At 37.2% G+C, this 21,924-nt stretch overlaps 1 long non-coding RNA gene across 1 annotated transcript; it reads left to right on the top strand.

Moving 5' to 3' along the window:
* The first annotated feature begins 4,897 nt into the window (after window positions 1-4,897).
* On the top strand, window positions 4,898-18,372 carry LOC141520148 (uncharacterized). The gene is made up of 3 exons (XR_012477552.1): window positions 4,898-4,986; window positions 5,272-5,323; window positions 17,043-18,372. It is a non-coding gene; the product is annotated as an uncharacterized LOC141520148 (long non-coding RNA).
* The last annotated feature ends 3,552 nt before the right edge of the window (window positions 18,373-21,924 follow it).

Genomic DNA, 21,924 nt, shown 5'->3' with positions numbered 1-21,924 from the left:
AAACTTGGAAGGTTTTTAAACCAGGTCATAGGCTGGGGAAATGAGTAAACAACAGAAAAAAAAATAATCTGACCATAGGTAATTACTTTAGTCAGAAGATGACAAAATCAAAGCTTCTGTAACCAAAGCCTCTAAGAAAAATAGGAATTTGTCTTAGGCTGTCTTAAAGCTCAAAAAAGATTTTGAAAATGAAGTAAAGGAGGTAAAACTAGAGAAAAGTAGAGGAAAAACTAGGGAAAAAATTAGAGCAATGTAGGAAAATCATGGAAACCAAGTCAGTAACTTGGTGGAAAAAAGACAAAAAAAATACCAAAGAAAATAATATGTTAAAAACTAATTTAGGTTAAAGGAAAATAGCAGTCCAAAAGGTCAATGAAGAGAAGAATACCTTGATAAGTAGAATTGGCCAGATAGTAAAGGAGATTTTTAAAAAACTCTCTGAAGAAAGCCTACCTACTCTATCCAAATGTAGAATGGAGGGAACCTGAGGACTTTGTGAGAAATCAAGAAACAATGAAACAAAACCAAATAATGAAAAACTAGAAGAAAACATGAAATATCTCATCAGAACAACTGACCTGGAAAACAGATTCAGAAGAGATAATATTAAAATTATTGGGCTACCTGAAAGTCATGATCAGAAAAAGAACTTAGACTTCATTTTTAAAGAAATTCTTCAAGAAAATTGCCTAGATATCCTAGAAGTAGAGGGTAAAATAGAAATTGAAGAAATCCACCAATCTCCCAAAAGAGAACCTCCCCCCCAAAAAATTCTCAGGAATATTATAGCCAAATTTCATAACTCCCAAGTCAAAAAGAAAATATTACAAGCAGCTAGAAAGAAACAATTCAAGTATTATGGAACTGCAGTCAGGATTAAAAGGATTTAGCAGTATCTACATTAAGGATTCTTAGGCCTTGGAATATGATATTCTGGAAAGCAAAAAAGCATGGATTAAAACCAAGAATCAACTACCTAGGGATGGCTAGGTGGTGCAGTGGATAGAGCACCAGCCCTAGAGTCAGGAGTACCTGAGTTCAAATCCAGTCTCAGACACTTAATAATTACCTAGCTGTGTGGCTGTGGGCAAGCCACTTAACCCCATCTGCCTTGCAAAAATCTAAAAAAAAAGTATCAACTACCTAGCAAAACTAACATCCTCTTTCGGGGAAAAGATAGATTTTCCATAAAATAGGGGGCTTTCAAACTTTCCTGTTGAAACAACAGAGCTGACCAGAAAGTTTGATCTCCAAGAACAGGACTCAGGTAAAGTACAAGAGAGGGTGGGTGAGAAGGGCAAATTATGAGAGATTTATTGATGTTGAACTGCTTGTATTCCTGCATGGGAAGATGATACTGATAACTCATATGAACTTCTCATTCATTAGAACAATTGGAGCATATATAGACTAGGCACAGGAGAAAGTTGAATATGAAGGTATAATATATTATAAAGATGGAGTCAATGGACAAAAAAGGAATTTATTGAAGAAAGTGAAAGGAGAGGTAGTAAAGGTTAAGATATTTCATATTAAAAATTCAAGGAAAAAGCTTTTGCAATGAAGTGTTAAGGGGAAGGTGAGGGGGAATGAGTAAGCTTCATTTTCATTGGAAATGGCTCAGTGAGGAAACAACATCCACACTCAATAGTCTATGGAAGTCTATATTATCCCATAGGAAAAAGGAGCAGAAAGGGATGAGAGAAAGGGGACGGGGAGAGGAGGTATAGGTGATTGAAGAGAGAGAAAATAGTGGGAGAGGGTAGTCAGATACAACACTTTTTTTTTTGCAAGGCAGAGGGGTTGGGTGGCTGACCCAGGGTCACACAGTTGGGTAGTTATTGGGTGTCTGGGGTCTGATTTGGGCTCGGGTTTTCCTGGCTACAAGGTTAGTGTTCTGTCAACTGTACCACCAGGCTGCTCCACAACATTTTGAGGAGGGACAAAGTGAAAGGAGAGAGAGAGAGAATAGAGTAAATGGGAGTGGGAAGGAATAAAATGGAATGGAGGGAAATACAGTTAGCAATAGCAATTGTGAGAAAAAAATATTAAAGCTACTTCTCTGATAGACATGATAAAGAATGCCATCCATTCCAGAGTCAAAGCTAGATTTGAACACAAACTGAAGGACATATTTTTCTTTGTGGAGGGAGGGGGATTATGTTTACTTTTACAACAAGATTATGGTGGTGATGTGAAAATAAATAGTTTTTTTAAAAAAAGAAGAAACTAATGTGTAGCTCTTTACAATCAAGACCAAAAATAAACCCTCAGTTCTCATGAAAGCATTCAGGCTAATTAATATGTAATCCAAAGCTCCAAACCCCTTGGTATGGAATTCTTTCCATATCAAGAAAAGATCAGAATTGGTAAGAGTGCAAAAGAAGAAAAATATGATATCTTCAGTCTCTTCAAATTTTTTTTCTAGCTTCTAACTTGGAGAAGGAAGATCCACAATGCCCATCTCTTTTCATGTTGCTTAAGGGAAGGAATGATTCTGTAAAAATGATATATACCTATCCTTAACTTACTACACTAGAGAATTAAGAGAAATTCCTCTTTGGGTGAGATCTTGGATTCTGAGACATTTTGCTCCCAGTGAAAGAGTGCCTTCAATATATATTATCTGTTACATATTCTCATATATATATACTTTCTCTAATTTCTGTATTGCTAGTGAAATGGATAAATGAATTTATTTAATCTTCATTTATGGGTTAATTGTGGAACTAGTATTTAATGGGAAGGGAGGCAAGCCTTAGAATCAAAATTTGGGGCCTTATTTCTATGCTAAGAAAGAGTAATCAGTAGCTTAACTTGAACCCCTAAATTATAAACTCAAGATTAATAATATTTAATTGGAAAGATAGTTATGATTCTAGCCTAGAACTCCATCACTGAGGAGAACAGAGTAGCTAACTTCTAAATACAACTCTTGCTTTCCCTCCTGACAAGAGCTCACATCTCTCTTAGAGAAGGAAGGGGTGGGGGAAGATAGTAGGGATGTCTATTCTTTCCTCTCTGTGAGCCACATATATTACATCTCTTGATAAACATAGCATAATATAGCATAGCAATATATATTATATACAATAAAAATATATGCCATATATAAAACATATATAATAAAATATATAAATATAATATTACAAGTTTTATTTAATCCTATAGAAAGTGCAGATGACAAATATTTGAAAGAACACTGTTCCCATTTTTGGGAAATCTGCATCTCTCCCACTCCTCCAGAGCTATAATAGTAACATAGTATTGCTCCTTCCCTGATATGGCTATATATAAACAATATGAAGTTGCTAATGAATTAAACATCCCACCTTCACCAATTACCATCTCTTCAAAAGACCTATTAAGGGGCGGCTAGGTAGTGCAGAGTACCTGAGTTCAAATTCTGCCTTGGACATTTAATAATTACCTAGTTGTGTGGCCTTGGACAAGTCGTTAACCCCATTGCCTTATAACCCCCCCCCCAAAAAAAGATGTTCCAGTGCTAACCTGGAAGAGGAAGAAAACAGAGGGTTATCAGAGAGTCAAGCAACCCTACCATGTTTAATGGCCTTCAATCAAGGGAGTATTATTAATATAAAAACTGCATGGGTCACTGGGGTGGTGGAGCTCATCAGACTTACTTGACTCTCAATTTTTTCCCCTGCCAATTGCATATTGAGGCCTCAAGTCCAGGGTAATACTATTAATCTAGAGTACTGTTCCTGGGGAAGCTGAAGGATAAACAAAGAGGAAATGAGAAGGAACTGTTTATGGGCTCAGTTGTGAATCCTTTTCATTTTCTTTTGCACTAAATATGATGTCTTTTATTCAATGTTATGCTAAACTGAAGATTTGTCCAGCATAAATGACACTTCTTTTCTTTTTGTTATAGAAACCAAGATATAAGGCAAATTTTATGGTCCATGAAGAAACCTCACTAGGGAAACAAGCATAAAATATATGCTTATGGAGAAACTTTCTATTCCAATTATGAAGCTGCTTCAGGCAAACTCAATGCTTCATTTCAGGGTCATATGTTTCACAACAATGATAACTTCGGTAGTGTGTGATTCTCAATTTCAAATATTTATTCTTCCCTTTAAAAAGCCTTCTACCAGAACAGCTAGGTGGTACAATGGATAGAGCATGGGCCCTGGGGTCAGGAGGACCTGAGTTCAAATCTAGCCTCAGACACTTAATAATTGCCTAGTTGTGTGACCTTGGACAAGTCACTTAACCCCATTGCTTTACAAAACTAAAAAAAAATTTTTAAAGCCTTCTACCCTTTTCACCTACAAAATCAGTTTTACCTCTAAGATAATATGTCAAGTTATTTATTCTTATCTCTTCCTTTAGTGAAAGGAAATTTTGTAACTTAGAAATGCATTGGCATATGGATGAATGTTTAAAAAAACTTTCATAACATGTATTTGGAAAAATAAAACATCAATACAAAAGAAAAAAAATATTGATTTTCCTGCAGTATCTTTTGCCAGGCGTTAAATATTTTCTACTTTAGACAGAATATTTTCAAACCATATCAGTTTGAGGGTTTTTCCCCCACTTTTTGGTTTTTGCCTAGTCCAGAGTAAAATTATACTTGTTCTCGAGGAATCTTCTGGGAGGCACCAATCCTCTGTCTCCATATACTTCACCCCTAAATTTATTCTTCTCTGGATCAAGTTTGAACCCTTCTCTTTGCCTCATTTCTCTTTTAAGTCTTCAGTCTCCCAAACACGAGATTGAAACCAGGATGTTATGAGAAGAATAGATAGAGTAATTGGAAATTAGTCAATATTTCCACAGCTGAAAGATTAACATCTTGTGGTTTGGGGGCAGACCTCCTACTAACCTCTTTCTACCAGATACACCCAACTTCTGTTCCATCAAAACCTATAAATGTCTCCTGTTAGCAAAAAGCCTCAGAGAATCTCATAGGCATTGGACTAATTAGATCTCCTCTCTACTGGACTCACTGGCAAGGTAAGTAGAGAATTATACTATATACATACTTAATCTCCCCCCATGACCAATCCAAATCACCCAATGGGTAATTATCTTTCTTTTCCCTGAGGCTCCTATGGTCTTCTACCTGGTCTGAAATTCATACCATTACAGATAATTCTTTGGTTTGAACAGCAATTTAAATAGCCTGGTCTTCAGAAGGCCACCACTATATTTTTTGTTTCCTGGATAACTTGCATAGCCTTCTCCTATGATCAGATATTGGTTTATTAAATAAACTAATTGTCACCTTGGAAATTGCAGGCTCTCTGGAGGAAATTATCTGGCTAAGGAAATAAGCAGAGATCTGCTAGTGGTAAGTTTCTTTTCTTAAAAAAAATATTTTTTAAATCATAGATTATCCCATTTACTTCCATTGATTTATTTTTTAAAGAAAAATTAGAGTTTCATGATAACTATACATGATCCAGAAAAAAAATGCCCCATTGGTTGAATTGGAAAATGTATATCTTTTTCTATATTTCAAGTACATCACCTCTCTGGCAGGAGATAGGGAACATATTTCATCTTCAGGACTGATGTGTCAATGATAAATTCAGTTTTTGTATATAAGTCTGAATTTTGGGGAGAGGGAAAAATATTTAGGGAAGAGAGGAGAAAAAACCAAAAAGCCTTGGTGTGACTGAATAAGGATTCAAGTCGGCAAGGTCTGTACTGTAGCAGAGACCCTGACAACACTGACAGGAAGAAGGCATTGGAAAAGCATCAGATAAAGAAGTGCAGGCCCTGGGTAGACATGTAGAACTCCTATATTGCCTCTCTCCTAAGTCTATCCCATGTATAGATACTTTCTAGTCACTGCAGCTATAATAGTAGAGAAAAACTTTGTTCATGGAGTTGTGCTTCTCTAGTTAAAGCAATGTCTCTCAAGGTAAAAGAATTTAAGTGATCAAAAAGCAAAGAAACTTTTATCAGACTGTTTGACACTATGGGGATGGGACGAGGGAAGGGAGGGTGTTAGAAAAATATGTAATTCATAAATATGCGAATGGATGAATACTGAAGTATGTAAATGAAAAAATAAATTAAATTTCAGTTAAAAAAAAGCAATGATGAGACTGGCTATGGACAATACTATCCCCAACCAGAGGAAGAAAAACAAAACAAAACCAAAATCAAAAACCCCTACAGAATCTGAATGAACACAATATTCACATTTTAAAAAATTTTTCTTATGTATTTCTTCCCTATCTCATGGTTTTCTTTCTTTTCCCATAATCTTAATTCCTCATACTGAAAATGACTAATCTGTAAATATGTTAAACACAAATGTGTATGTACAATATTCACCTGACTGTTCACTGCTGAGGGGAGAGGGGTGGAAGGGAGGGTGGAAGGAAATTATATAACTTAAAAAATGCATATGCATGTGGATGAATGTTGAAAAACTTTTATAACATGTAATTAGAAAAAATAAAATATCAATTAAAAAACAATGATAAGAAATTTAATCAGCTGATTACTATTTTGAAGGTAAATGATAACTGGAAGCTAGGTGGTACAATGGATAAAGTACCAGGTCTGAAGTCAGAAAGATTTTATCTTCCTAAGTTCAAATCTGGCCTAAGATACTTAATAGTTATGTCACCCTGAACAAATCACTTTTGACTGTTTGCCCCAGTTTCTTCATCTTTAAAATGAACTGGAGGGGCGACTAGGTGGCGCAGTGGATAGCGCACCAGCCCTGGAGTCAGGAGTACCTGAGTTCAAATCCAGCCTCAGACACTTAATAATTACCTAGCTGTGTGGCCTTGGGCAAGCCACTTAACCCCATTTGCCTCAAAAAAAAAAAAAAGCAAAAAAACTCCCAAAAAACCTAAAATAAAATGAACTGGAGAAGAAAATGGAAAACCACTCTAGAATCTTTGCTAAGAAAATTCTAAAATGAGGGCAAAAAGAGTCAGACATGACTGAACAACAACAAAATCACCTACTCTGTTGCCCTCAAAACAAGTGAAAAGTGCTTTTGTTCCTATTACAAGAATGATTCACCTCTACTGGCTTTTGCCTTATCTCATTGCTTCTCACAACAACCCTGGGAAGAAGATGCTTCTATTATCCTTATTCTATAGAAGTTAAGTGTCTTGTTCAGGGTCACATAGCTAGTAAATAACTGAGGCTATATTTGAACTGAGGCCTTGTCACTCTAGGCCCACTTAGCTGCCTTAATAATATAGTATACTTCCAACCTTTCAGGTACCTTTCTTCTACTTTATCTTCTATGTTTTGATCTGGCTATCTCTGTCTCTCTCTCTGTCTCTGTGTGTATGTGTGTGTGTGTCTCTGTCTCTGTCTCTCTCTCTCTCTCTGTCTCTCTCTTCTCACCCATTAGAATGTATCCTCCTGGAAAGCAAAAAGCTGACCTTATTTTTTCTTTGTATTACAAACTCTTAACACAGTTACTAGATCATGTGAGTACTTAATAAATGTTTATTGATTTAGTAATATAAATTGGTCTTACTGCAACAGCATTCTCCACCTCCGATTTTTTTTTTTAAGTGAGTGCTCAAAAAATAATTTCATTGAGTGGCTTGTAATAGTTACTTATAGAGTGAATAGGAGTAGTAGGCAATGGAACTCTGATTTCTCAGGGAAGAGATCAAACCTCTACTACCTACTTTCTATGTTTTTTTTCTCTGATTCTTTTCCCTTTCTCAGGACCTTGAGAAGAGATAGTACATATGGCTCTTTTCACAGCTTTTCCTCTGATTCATCTTTTGATGTTACAACTTGTAGCAGGAAAAACTGTTTATGTAGAAACTACTGAAGAGCAGAATGTGAATCCAGAAGAACCATCGGATCCAAGATCAAGGCAATTTGAAAGTAATCACATCTTTGATAAAAATTTTATAAACTGTACTACAACGATGGTTGCAATAAATAAAAAAAGGCATGAATGCAAAAAGACCAATACTTTTATTCATAGCAATATAAATGTAGTCAATGAAGTATGTAAGAGAGGAACTTTCATAGCATGGAAAATAGAAACTAATTATAAATGTTGTTTTATAAGTAATGTTAAATTTCCTTTGACCATATGTGCGAAAAAACATTCAAGTAAATCATGTGAATATAACAGAGTTGAAAAGAAATCATTTGTGGTTCTTGGTTGCAATAAGGAACAAAAAGCTGTTCACTTTGAGAATTCATTTGTGTGAATTCAAAGTCTAGTATATATATAGAGAACAGAGATATCTGAAGGACCCACTTACCTCCCACCTCTTGTGACTTCAGCACAAGAAGAATGATGAATCTGTCTGACTCATGGCCCCACATTGTTTTTTTTTTTATTATTTTCCCTTACCCATCCTCTCAGTAAGTTCTTCTAAGGAACCTATTAGAGATGCATTTTTAAAAATTAACTTTATTAAAATTTTGAACTTATAAAACACCAAAAGTTTGATATACAAAACACAAAAGAAAATAGAATTATGTCTGAAACCACAAATCTCTATTATAGTTGGTTTTTTAAGTATATAATAAATTTGACATGCTCAACTTCCTAGAAATTCAGCTTATCTGCTTTCTTCCTAATACCCTTCATTTGTCTTTACATTAAAAATGCTTCAATGGGGCCACCAGGTGGCGAAGTGGATAAAGCACTGGCCCTGGAGTCAGAAGTACCTGGGTTCAAATCTGGTCTCAGACACTTAATAATTACCTACCTGTGTGGCCTTGAGCAAGCCACTCAACCCCATTTGCCTTGCAAAAAAAAAAAATGCTTCAATAAGAAATGGTGAGCAGGCAAATTTTAGAAAAATCTGGAAAGACTTGTATGAACTGATGCAAAGTAAACAGAAAAGAGGGTAATATTGTACATAGTGACAGCAATATTGTGTGATGATCAATTACGAATCACTTAGCTCTTCTCAGCAACACAATGATCCCAGAAAATTACAAAAAACTGGTGCTGGAAAATGTTATCCACATCCAGATAAAGAATTGCTGAGGGGTAGCTAGGTGGTGCAGTGGGTAAAGCACTGGCTCTGGAGTCAGGCATACCTGAGTTCAAATCTGGCTTCGGACACTTAATAATTACCTACCTGTGTGACCTTGGGTAAGCCACTTAACCCAGTTGCTTAGCAAAAAAAAAAAAAAAGATTTTGCTGGATGCTAAATGCAGATTGAAGCTTTATTTTTTGAGTGTGTACTGTTTTTTACTTTTAGTCTGTTTTTTCTTTCACAACTGTAGTTAATATGCAAATATGTTTTATATGATTGTACATATATAACCTATGTCAAATTGTTTACCATTTTATGAAGATAGGAGGTGAAGGAGGAAGGAAAAAAACTTGGAACCCAAAATCTTGTAAAAATGAATGCTAAAATTTTCTTTATATATATATTTGGGGAAAATACTATTAAAATTTTTTAAAATACTTCAGTGATTCTATGAGGCTGTATTTTAAAGAAATTTGCATGTGGTTCTGTTAATATTCTAGAGATGTGACATGGGAAATTAATTCCTTTAAGAACCTTTTCTCCTACTGCCCATTCTGGGTTAGGCATCAGTTTCCTCATCTATAAGTTGATAGTCTGGGACAAGATGATCTGTCAAACCCATTTCAACCATAACCATCTATGACTCTTCCTATTTTGAGATCTGGAATACTCACCACAGATTTAGATTTTCAGGATCATCATAGCATCACTGTTTTACCAACTCCTATTCACATTGATATCCCAGGTTCCTTGATGGTAGTTGACTACTATCCTCCTGAAGGTTCTGGTTAGAAGCTAGATTTCCAGTAAAATTATTCAAAAGTTCCTACTCAGGGTGCTCCCTTAACATTGATGTACTAATTAACATAAATTAACTTTATAAGAGAATATTTACTGAGGATGTATACTCCTATTGCTGTGTCTTCATTCTTTGAAAGGAGTCCCCACCAAATTGGCTTCAGGGAAAGGCATGACCAATAGATCAAATGCTCTCTTGCTTAGCTAGGCTCATTCCTTGTAGGACTCAGTTTTTTACTTGAAGAATGAACTGCTTCTATATCGGCTTCAGTTACTGTTGCTACTGACTTTGGTGATTTCTGCTATTGATTCTGGATACTTAGTCATCTAATGATTCTTCTAACCTTTTAAAGCTCATAAGATCATAAATCCCTTCTCTAGATATGCATGCTCATTCACCTGAAAACAATAAAGAATCGACATAAAAAGTGACCAAAAAAAACTTAGCCATCATGGATTCATGGACTTATGGTAGCCAAGTTAAAATTGGAACAGATTATTCGTCTCCCACCCTACCAAGAAGAGGAAAGAGATTGATATTTGATCCTTTTACATATACACTCCATTGTGGTTCAACTTCTCTTGAGTCATCAATCCTTCTAGATTTTCAGGCAACCAGCTTTTTATCATCAGATAATACTAATTCTTCAGTCATTCATGACTAAAGTCTGGTTCCCCAAAATTCTACTCATTGGGTTGAAAGTAGGCATAGCATAGTGTATGTTTGGTAAAAGAGCTGAATTTGCTTATACTCTAAAGACTGCCCCACCTTCATTTGTCTCTTTCTCTCTCCCACCACCAACCACAAAACACTAACATGTATAAGTTTGATGAATGGAATGTCTTGTTGTTGTGAGATTCCCATGGCCAAATTACTTCCTTAATGGAATATGTTTGAGACACAATAAAATAGTCATTAAGATTCAAGATGTCTGAAGATTGTGGTCAAAATCTAACACTAGATATCAAAATCCAATATTACATTCATAATTATTACTTAGATTTCTTTATGGTTCTTTTTCTATGGTTTGCTATTAGTGGTGTTCTCTCCTCTTCTCCACTCTGGAGCTTTATTACTATCACACTTTTTGTGTCATCCTCTTGACAATTTCTTTTTGGGTCATCTAAAATCAAGAAAGAACAAAAACAGAAAGACAAAGGTATTCATGTGTTCACCTAAAGCTAAGCAGGAGACAAGGCATTCACCTTTCTCTCACACAGCTCTGGGGAGGTAATTCAATGTAGTCCTGTCTTACTTCATTAAAGGAAAAAGGGAAACAGTAGAAAGTATCACTCCTGTGTAAAACCTCTGAATTCTAACAGGTACTAGCTCATCAATAACTATAACACTCATCTTTTTGATTCAGCAGCTAATTAGAAAACTCTTATCACATGGTAATAACTCCTCAATCCTACATGATGAGAGTAGGCCCTCATAGTTCATATGATGAACAGGATCCAGGTAGGAAACATCTACTTATTACTTTGACTTATACAAGTTATGGCCCTACTCTCTGAGGGCCAGATATGTTGCCTCTTTTTTTTTTGTAATTTATTTTTCCTCAGTTACAGGAAAAACAAATTTCAACATGCACTTTTAAAACCTTGAGTTCTAGGGTGGCTAGGTGGCACAGTGGATAAAGCACCAGCCCTGGAGTCAGGAGTACCTGGGTTCAAATCCGGTCTCAGACACTTAATAATTACCTAGCTGTGTGGCCTTGGGTAAGCCACTTAATCACATTTGCCTTACAAAAAAACTAAAAAAAAAGTGATTTAGATAGATAGTATAATACATAATTTCATCTGAAAACTATTTGCATCTTTTGATCATTTATCAATTGGGAATGGCTCTTATTTTTAATAAACTTGACTTGGTTCTCTATGTTTGGGAAATACAGACTTTATTATTATTATTTTATTTGGGGTTTTTTTTTTGGTTTTTGCAGGGCAGTGGGGTTGGGGTGGCTCAATTTATTCTATTATCTCTCTGTCTGTCTGTCTGTCTGTCTCTCTCTCTCTCTCTTTTTTCACCCAATCCCTACTCCAAAGTATTTTGCTCCCTCCCACAATCTTCTCTTCCTTCTATCAACTACCCCAGTATGCTTTCTTCTCTCTCCTCTACTACTTTCCTCTAGGTCAAGATAGATTGCAATGCTCAATTGAATAAGTATGTTATCTCTCTAAGTCAATTCTGATGCCAGCAAGATTCACTCACTCATTTTCCCTTCAAATTGAACTACACCTTGTGTCTTATCTATATATACTCCTTCTAACTGCCCTAAGGAATGAGAAAGTTTATTTGAATTTGCAGTATCATTTTCTCATGCAGGAATATAAGCAGTTCAATATTATTAAGTCCCTTATGATTTGCCTTTCCTATTCATCTTTTTTTTTTAGGTTTTTGCAAGGCAATGGGGTTAAGTGGCTTGCCCAAGGCTACACAGCTAGGTACCTAAGTGTCTGAGGTCAGATTTGAAGTCAGGTACTCCTGACTCCAGGGCTGGTGCTCTATCCACTGTGCCACCTAGCCGCCCCCCATTTATCTTTTTTAAGTTTCACTTGAGTCTTTTATTTGAAGATCAGATTTTCCGTTCAGCTCTGATCATTTCATCAGGAAAGTCTGAAAATTCCCTATTTCATTGAATATTCATCTTTTACCCTGAAAGATTATGTTCACTTTTGCTAGATAGTTGATTCTTAGTTTTAATCCAAGCTCTTTTGTCTTCTAGAATATCATAGTCCAAGCACTATTACCCCTTAATGTAGAAACTTCTAAATCTTATGTTATCCTGATTGTGACTCCACAATAAGTGAATTGCTTCTTTCTGTCTGTATTTCAAAGAGAAATATTTTCTCTTTGACTTGATAACTCTGAAATTTGGCTATTTTGATCTTTTTTTTAAGGTTTATGCAAGGCAAATGGGGTTAAGTGGCTTGCCCAAGGCCACACAGCTAGGTAATTATTAAGTGTCTGACACCAGATTTGAACCCAGGTACTCCTGACTCCAGGGCCAGTGCTTTATCCACTGTGCCACCTAGCCACCCCTGGCTATATTGATCTTGGCAGTTTCCATTTGGGGAATCTCTTTTAGGGGTGATTGATTGATTCTTTCAATTTTGATTTTACCCTCTACTTCTAGAGTAGCAAGGCAGTTTTCCTCGATAATTTCTTGAAAAATGATGCCTAGGCTCTTTTCTTGGTCATGGTTTTCAGGAAGTCCAATAATTGTTAAATTATCTCTTCTGTATCTGTTTTCTAGGGCAGTGGTTTTTCCAATGAGATATTTCAAATTTTCTTCTAGTTTTTCATTCTTTTGGCTTTGTTTTATTATTTCTTGATTTCTCATAAAGTCATCAGCTTCCCTTTGCTCCATTCTATATTTCATTATATTATATTTATTTTATTTTTGCTCAACTGATTTTTTTATACATTACTAAATATTCTTGTTTGAGTAAACATAATACCCCCTCCCCCCCCAAATAGACCCTCATAAGGAAAGAAAAGAGGAAAAAATTTTAATTTTAATTTTAAAATAATAATAATAATAATAATAATAATAATAATAAGGGCAGCTAGGTGGCACAGTAGATGGACCACCAGCCCTGGAGTCAGGAGCACCCGAGCCCAAATCCAACCCCAGACACCCAACAATCACTCAGCTGCACAACCCTGGGCAAGTCACCCAACCCACTGCCCTGCAAAAACCAAAATAAAATAATAATAATAATAATATAGAGGCGGCTAGGTGGTGCAGTGGACAGAGCACTGGCCCTGGAGCCAGGAGCACCTGCATTCAAATCTGGCCCCAGACACCCAACAATCACCCAGCTGTGTGGCCCTGGACAAGCCACCCAAGCCCATATGCCCCACAATCCCCCCCCAAAATAATAATAGTAAAAAATGTGCTTCAGTCTGTGTTCCAACACCATCAGCTCTGTCGTGGGTGGATCACATTCTTTAGGATAAGTCCATCACAAAAGCTACTTCCATATTTTTCCACTGTTGCCATTGCTGTTCTCAGTTCTCTCCATTTGTGCTTCCCCACTACCATACACTATATTTTCTCTCTCCTTTCACTCTGTCCCTCTTCTTAAATGTGATGTAAGGTAGCTGAGTGGTGCAACAGACTGATCACCAGCCCTGGGGCCAAGAGACCCCGAGCCCACATACCACCCCTAAGGCCCAGCAACCACCAGGCCCTGTGGTCCTGGACAGGCCATCCAATCCCAGCCCCTTGCAAGAAGTAAAAAAGAAAATGTGTTATATTTGACCACTCTCCCCCACAGTCTACCCTCTCCTCAATCAATCACATCACCCCCCTTCCCCTGTCCCCCTTCTCCCCTTCTTACTCTAGATGTCTATACCCCATTGAGTATATATGTTGCTTCCTCTCCGAGCCACCTCTGATGAGAGTGAAGGTTCCCTCATTCCCCCTCATCTTCCCCCATTCCATATCAGTGCAATAACTCATTGTAATAAAAAGCTTAGCCTATTTCACCTCTCCTTTCTCTTACTCCCATTATATTTCCCTTTTAGCCATTAACTCCATTTTCACAATATATTATATCTTCAAATTCAGCTCTCTCCTGTGCTTCATCTATAAAAGCTCCTTCTACCTGCTCTATTAAGTTTCTTATGAGTATTATAATTTTTCTATGCAGGAATACATGTAGTTCATCATCATTAAGTCCCTTCTATTTTACCCTTCTCCTCCACTCTCTATGCTTCACCTGAGTCTTGTGTTTGAAGATCAAACTTTCTGTTCAGCTCTGGCCATTTTAATAGGAACATTTGAAATTCCCCTGGTTCATTGAAAGTCCATCTTTTTCCCTGGAAGAGGACATTCGGTTTTGCTGGGTAGTTGATACTTGGTTGCATTCCAAGCTCTTTTGCCTTCCAGAATATTATATTCCAAGCCCTATGAGCCTTTAATGTAGTTGCTGCTAAGTCCTGTGTGATCCTGACTGCAGCTTCATGATATTTGAATTATGTCCTTCTGGCTGCTTCTAATATGCTATAATATTCCTGGGGGTTGGGGGTTTTTTTTGGATCTCTTTCCTGGGGAGATTGGTGGATTCTCTCAATTTCTATTTTGCCCTCTGCTTCTAGGATATCTGGGCAATTTTCCTGTAGGAATTCTTTAAAAATGATGTCAAGGGGTGGCTAGGTGGCATAGTGGATAAAGCACTGGCCCTGGAGCCAGTAGTACCTGGGTTCAAATCCGGTCTCAGACATTAATAATTACCTAGCTGTGTGGCCTTGGGCAAGCCACTTAACCCTGTTTGCCTTACAAAAAAAAACTTAAAAATGATGTCAAGGCTCTTTTCCTGATCCTGACTTTCAGGTATCCCAATAATTTCTAAATTATCTTTCCTGAATCTGTTTTCCAGATCAGTTGTTTTTTTTCAATGAGATGTTTCACATTTTCTTCTAATTTTTCATTCTTTTGGTTTTGAAGTATTGTGTCTTGACTTCTCATAAAGTCAGCAGCTTCCTTTAGTTCTATTTTACTTCTGAAGGATTTGTTTTTCCCAGAGAGCTTTCTTATCTCTTTTTCCATCTGGCCAATTCTGATTTTTAAAGCATTCTTCTCCTTAATAACTTTTTGAACTGTTTTATCCCTTTGGCCTAAGCTGGTTTTTAACATGTTATTTTCTTCAGCATTTTTTTGGATCTCCTTGACTAAGCTGTTGACTTCTTTTTCATGTTTTTCCTGCATCTCTCTCATTTCTTTTCCCAATTTTTCTTCTATCTCCCTCACTTGATTTTCAAAATCTTTTCTGAGCTCTGTCATACCTTGAGCCCAATTTCTGTTTTTCTTGGAGTCTTTAGAAGCAGGAGCTTGTACTTCCTCATCTTTAGATTGAGTATTTTGATCCTTCTTGGGATCACAGACAAAGTATTTCTCAATGGTGTTCCTCTTTTTTCTCTGTTTACTCATTCCCCCAGCCTGTGCCTGGTTTTGGGGTGCTTCCTGAGCTTTTGAGTATTATTGGGACACTCCCCATCTTCATGTGTGAGGCTCTGTCTTCCCTCCTGGTCTTTGAATGACCACAAGTGCACCGTTCTGCCATGGGCCTGAGGTGGGGGGAACCTGCTGTTCTATGGGGGGCCTAGAGTGTGATCAGTATCTGAATGTGGTCAGAGTTCCAAAGTCCTGTTCCAGGTAGAGAGGACAGACCTCGAAGTCTCTCTACTCCCCTCCCTTTGGTAAGCTGAGCACTCAAGACTCAGTTGCCTGGAGGCTCATGCTTGAACTGCCATAGCCACACTGTTTGCTGAGTGCCCTGAGGGCTGAGCTTCATGTGCTTGCTCTGGTAGAGGTTCCCCCTACTGTTGTGCCCGGTGTTCCCCAGGGTGTAGGTCAGGAAACTGCCCCCACTGCAGTGAGCCACAGCTCCCAGGTGCCCTGGGGCTGCCTCTGGGAGGCTGAAGTTCTTTCACTCTGGAGGGCCACCCCTCTAACCCCGTGGAGTGGAGCCTTTCCACTATTTTCCAGGTTACCTTAGGCTGGAGAACTGACTCACTGGATCCCTCTGTGGGTTTTGTCTCTCGAAAATTTAGTTAGCATCCTAATTTTATCAGTTTTGAAATATTATAGAGAGAGAGCACCTAAGAGAGGCTCTTCACCTGTCGCTATCTTGGCTCCACCCCCTCTTCACAATCCATTCTATATTTTAAAGAATTTTTTTCTTCAGTGTGCTTTTCTATCTCTTTTTCCATTTGGTCAATTCTGCTTTTAAAGGCATTCTTCTCCTCACTGACTTTTTTGGGTCTCTTTTTTCCATTTGGTCCAGTCTGGTTTTTTAAGATATTATTTTCTTCAGTATTTTTTTGTATCTTCACCAAAATGCTAATCTATGACTTGATTTTGTTTCTTTATTAAGGTAGAGGATGCATTGCTCCAAGCTTTTGTGAGGTTTTATAGCTATTTTTTTTAGGTTTTTTGCCATGGCAAACGGGGTTAAGTGGCTTGCCCAAGGCCACACAGCTAGGTAATTATTAAGTGTCTGAGACAGATTTGTAGATATTTTCTTTTAGGTTTTTGCAAGTCAAATGGGGTTAAGTGGCAATTCTTTAATTGTTAAGTGTCTGAGACCAGATTTAAACCCAGGTACCCCTGACTCCAGGGCCAGTGCTTTATCTACTACGCCACCTAGCCGCCCCTTATAGCTATTTTCAAAAATATTTCTAAGGACCTGCAAGTTTTCATTTCTTCTAAGTTCTTATGAGAGATTATGACTACTCTCCTTGTCTGTGCTCTTATCTGTAGGTGATCACAAGTACTCCTTTCTACCTGGAACTGAGAGGAGGATCCCCTGTTTCCCTGTGGCAGAAAGTTCTGTTGTGCTTCTGCTCCTCTTCCTGGGGCTGGGACCTAAGACTGAGACCCAGATTGAATATGGGCAAAGCAACAGAGTCCTTCTTTGCCTCAGTAATAGCAAGGAGACCCTTATAATACCCTTCCAATCTCCTTACCATCCATGGGCTGAGAGCTCTGGAAGTAGCAGCTGCTGTTGATTCAATGACTTCTGAGCACTGCTCCTGTTCTCCTGGGGATGGTTCTGCACTGCTGAGGCCTGTGCTGGACTATGCTACAAACTCACCCTGGCAGCAGAGTTTTCTTGTTGACCTTCCAAATTGTCCCTGACAATCTCTATGCTGAGAGGTCTGGAAACCATCATGACTGCCACTCTTCCTGGATGGCTGGACCAGTTCGCTCAAGCTCTGGTCACCCCTCTCTCACCTTGGTGGAGTAGACACTTCCTGCTAATCTTCCAAATTGTCTTGGGTTGGAAGATTGTATCACTCAGTCTTTTTGTGGGTTCCACCACCCTAGAGTTTGGTTAGAGCCATAATTTAAAGATATTTGGAGTGATTTGTGGGAGAGCTTGGACGAGTCTCTGCCTTTATTCTGCCAACTTGGTTCCACAGCCCAGGTGTGTTGCCTCTAACATCTCCCTACCAGATTTCTCCAGTATCCTAAGTAATTTGGGAGTCTGTTCTCTTGTCATCAGTGTGAGCTCCTATCATTGTGTTCACCCCTTTTATGATCCAGTGATAAGCACCCCAATACTATTTAACCACTAAGCAACAGATTAGATTTTATAAAGGAATATTTACTTCAAAGGTACAGCAAAAAACAAACAGAAACATTTTCAAAACCTTGAAGACAAAATCCCTCTCTCTCATTGTCTGAAGGGGGGAAAAGTTTTAGGCTCATGACTTAAGTCCCTTCATAACATTATTTCACCTTCAAGACCAAAGATTTTATGACCTGGCATCCTAGCACCCTAAGTTTTGGGGATATGCCTGTTGCAGTGGTTAAACCATCTGGCTTAGAGTCTTGGATGCTAAGATCCCCATGACTCAAACTCCCAAGTTGGGAATTTTCCCTCTCTGAACTTAGAATTTAAAATGATAAATAAAACAAGACCAAAATCCTAAGACTATTTATCAAGTCCAGAAGACCTAAAGCAACCACATGGTGTCACCTACTATAGTGAATGTACCCTTCTTCTTTAAATGGGAATGCAGATCAAAGGGTGATTATTCCCAGCCAGGTAGTTTTTATAGATGCAGACTGTTCTGGCTGTGCAGTCAGTGGAAAAAAGGCATTCTCACAAACAAAATAGGCTAGCACAGATTGTTCATGCAAATGTCTCCTCTCCTCTCTCCCAGGAGCAAGTCCCAAGTGTCTCTTATGTGGGCGATGCATTTTAGGTAGTCTGAGCATGATAAACCCATTTATATAACTTATCAGGAAGAACAAATCTGAGCATGTTTCTTGCTCAGATAACATTATCTTTTACCTTATTAAAACCTAGTACCATATTTTCCATCTATTAGGTATTTTTAAAATGTATGATAAAGTGAATAAATATTAGGGTAGCATTATTTTAACATGATATGACAATTCAAAATAAGATTTAAAGAAATAGCATGAATATTCAAGTTCAATTTGGTATCTTACCTACTAAGATTCAATTCTTAGTCTCAGCTTAGTCTAATCTTTTTTTTATACTGAGACTTATGTATAATCACAATCACCTAAAATTTCCCTAAGATTTAGCTGAAAAATGGAATTTTTCCAGCAATTCTACCAGAAGAGAAAATCCCCAACAGTCTTTTTCTATTGCATCACCTACTGTTTGGAGAGAAAAATCTATTATTTTATGATTAAATTTTTGATTTATGATTAAATTTCTAAAGATTTTTAAATAATTTTAATTATTGGTTTATTATGAATATATTATTATTTTTTGTCCATTTAAGGAAGTACTTAGGTGTCCTTTCCCTGCATCTCTGATGAGCTCTTTGAACACTCAGGGTTTCTGCTCTGTGAAATGCTTACTGTTCCTCAATCTGAAACACAAATACGCAACCTGTGTTTGCAACATAACAATCCTTTGATTGGTATTTGCCCAAATAAGAGTCAACTTTGCCTCTCTTGAATCGTTCTGTTTCTCTGATATTTTTTTTGCTCTTTTTTGAAGCTCAAGATCAAATGATTCCAATGCTTTTCCAATACCATGTTTTGCTAATGAAACATGTACTTTAGCAGCAGCTGCCATGTTAGACATTTTTGGTTTTTATACAGATAAGCTACTTTTATAGAGCCCATAACTTTTTTATAAGAAGAAAACATTTTAAAACTCATTCAAACAGAATATCACATGGTTTAAAATAAAGTTTAAATTTAAGTAAATTCTTCAGTCTTTGAAGGTTCAGGTGTAGGGTGTGGAAATGAGAATGCCATTTGTCAGGCTCCCCATATCAAGACCCCATGAGTTCTCTCCTTTTACTATAAGAAAACACCTTGTTTTCCAGAGCTAAGACCCAGTAAGTTGTTTTATGAGTAACAATCCTTTGTGCTAATTGACTCAACTTCAGAAAAATCCCAGAATTGCTTCACATCAGCACCAAGTAGTCCCTGAGTTCAAACAAGCATCTGCTGGACCCATGTTGTGATCACAGAATCCTGTTAGGAATTGAACTTGTTTCATTGTTCTTGCCAGACCTCATTTTTAGGGCTACAACTCACTGCATAACCATTACTATATATATTGGGATTTGCTCTGGCATGTGTGTGTAATTTCCCTCTTTCATTGGAATAAAGAAAGGTTTTTGCTTGTTACCACTGTTTTTATTTTGTTTTCATTTTATTTTATTTCTTAGATTTAACTGTAATTTTGATGACATATTTGTAGGACAACTGTAATCACTTAAGTAAATTTCGGAGATTTGTCAAAATTTGAAGAGAAAAAGCTTTATTCGATTCTCGAAAAGCAAACCCCACTCAGCCTTAAAGACCGGAGAATGAAGCAAAGGAACAAAAGACTCTAAGGGTCATGTAACCTAACACGATCCACCTCTCTCCCCACTGACCCTCCTCATTAGTGAAGAATGTGGTCTTCATAATCTAAACACGTAAACTAATCTAAAGAAAAAAAAGCATATAATTCAAACAGAGCCAGGATTACCTCTCCAGCTCCAAGGAATGTAAGAGCTTCAACAGATGAGACATGATACCCCAGAAGTTGTTTGTTCAGGGGAGGAGGGGCAGAAGAGATATAAAACACAGTTCAACTATTTCTAATCTATAATAGTCTACTTAAGAAATCTCGGGCCTTATCCCAATCACATATGTGAGTTTTGATAACTTTCAGAGTTAATTGCAATTGTGATAACCTACGTAAACCCTTTGGTATTTTTAGTAGTTGCATAACCTCTGTGACTTTTTGGTCATTTATTTTCACACTTGACATGCTCTAGAGTCTGGGTAGGACCCTGAAACTCCTTCATTTTATCACAGATTTAAAATGAAGGCGATCAGATAGGTCATGTGGTTCAATTACTTCATTTTATAGATGAAAAAACTGAGGTCCAAAGAAGTTAAAAGAATTACTTAATCACTCAAGCAATGATGGAAATGAGATTCACATCCAGATATGTTGAAAAGTCTGATAGACTTTCCTAGTGTATCATCCTGACCTTCACTTACCATGCTGCATTATACAGTCTGTCCTAAAAATCTTAGGGCAGTCTTAAATCTTAATAGCTTAATTAACTTAAGCTTTAATAACTTAAAACTGCACTAAGCCTCTTGGGACATCTTATACTTAATAAAGGTTCAGGAGGCTAAAAAGATTTCTAAGTTCAGAATGTGAAACTACATCCTTATCACTCTCAACAGAATTCTAATCACTCTGAGAAACATCAAAGACACACCAATTATAAGAATTTCTGGTGGTCTAGCCACATAGTGTTTCAGAACTTGCCACATCCCAATGTAGACATGTAAAACCATTCACAGATAGCAAAACTCAAGTTAAAGACAAATGATGATGTGGGGCCTGGGGGTGGGGAGGAGAGAGATTGAAGGATTTGCAAATGTCCTGTAGATCCTAATAAAAAAAAAATGTTTTTCACACTGATTATAGTACTATTTTGCCATTAATTCAAGGCAGAAAGCCTTAGATCTCATTTCAACTTGCTTTGACTTTCCAGCTGAATATCCTTAAAGGGTGAGTGGTGATTTGCTAAGAAGCTGAGACCTAGACTACCAGAGGTATTGGATATGTATCTAGGGATGGGATGGCAAAGAAGAAGGCATCAGACTGACAAGTATATACTGGTTTAACCACCTCTAGTATTTTTCAAAATATATTCCTTGTGTCATTCCAGAGTTTGGGTGTGAAACAAGGATACCTATTGTCACCAATATTATTCAATATTGTCTTGGAAATCAAAGCAGTAGAAATCAGAGAAGCAAAAAAAATACAAGAGGGCAGCTAGGTGGCATAGTGGATAAAGCACTGGCCCTGAAGTCAGGAGTACCTGAGTTCAAATCTGGTCTCAGACAATAATTACCTAGCTGTGTGGCCTTGGGCAAGCCATTTAACCCTGTTTGCCTTGCAAACACCTAAAAAAAAAAAAAGAAGAAATCAGAATGGGCAATAACTTAATAAAATTTTCTCTTTTGAAGATGATATGATAATATACTTCAAAAATTCTAAAGATAACTAAAAAGTTAGTTGAAACAATTATTTTGGCAAAGTAGCAGAATGTAAAGTAAACCTTCATAAATCATCAACAAATTTTATATATCACCAACAAAACCATTTGTGAAGAGATAGTAAAAGATACTCTAT

Source organism: Macrotis lagotis, chromosome 4 (genome assembly GCF_037893015.1).
Source record: "Macrotis lagotis isolate mMagLag1 chromosome 4, bilby.v1.9.chrom.fasta, whole genome shotgun sequence".
Taxonomy (NCBI): Eukaryota; Metazoa; Chordata; class Mammalia; order Peramelemorphia; family Peramelidae; genus Macrotis; species Macrotis lagotis.
Note: the sequence above shows the minus strand (reverse complement) of the source record. Positions and strands in the feature narration are given on the sequence as shown.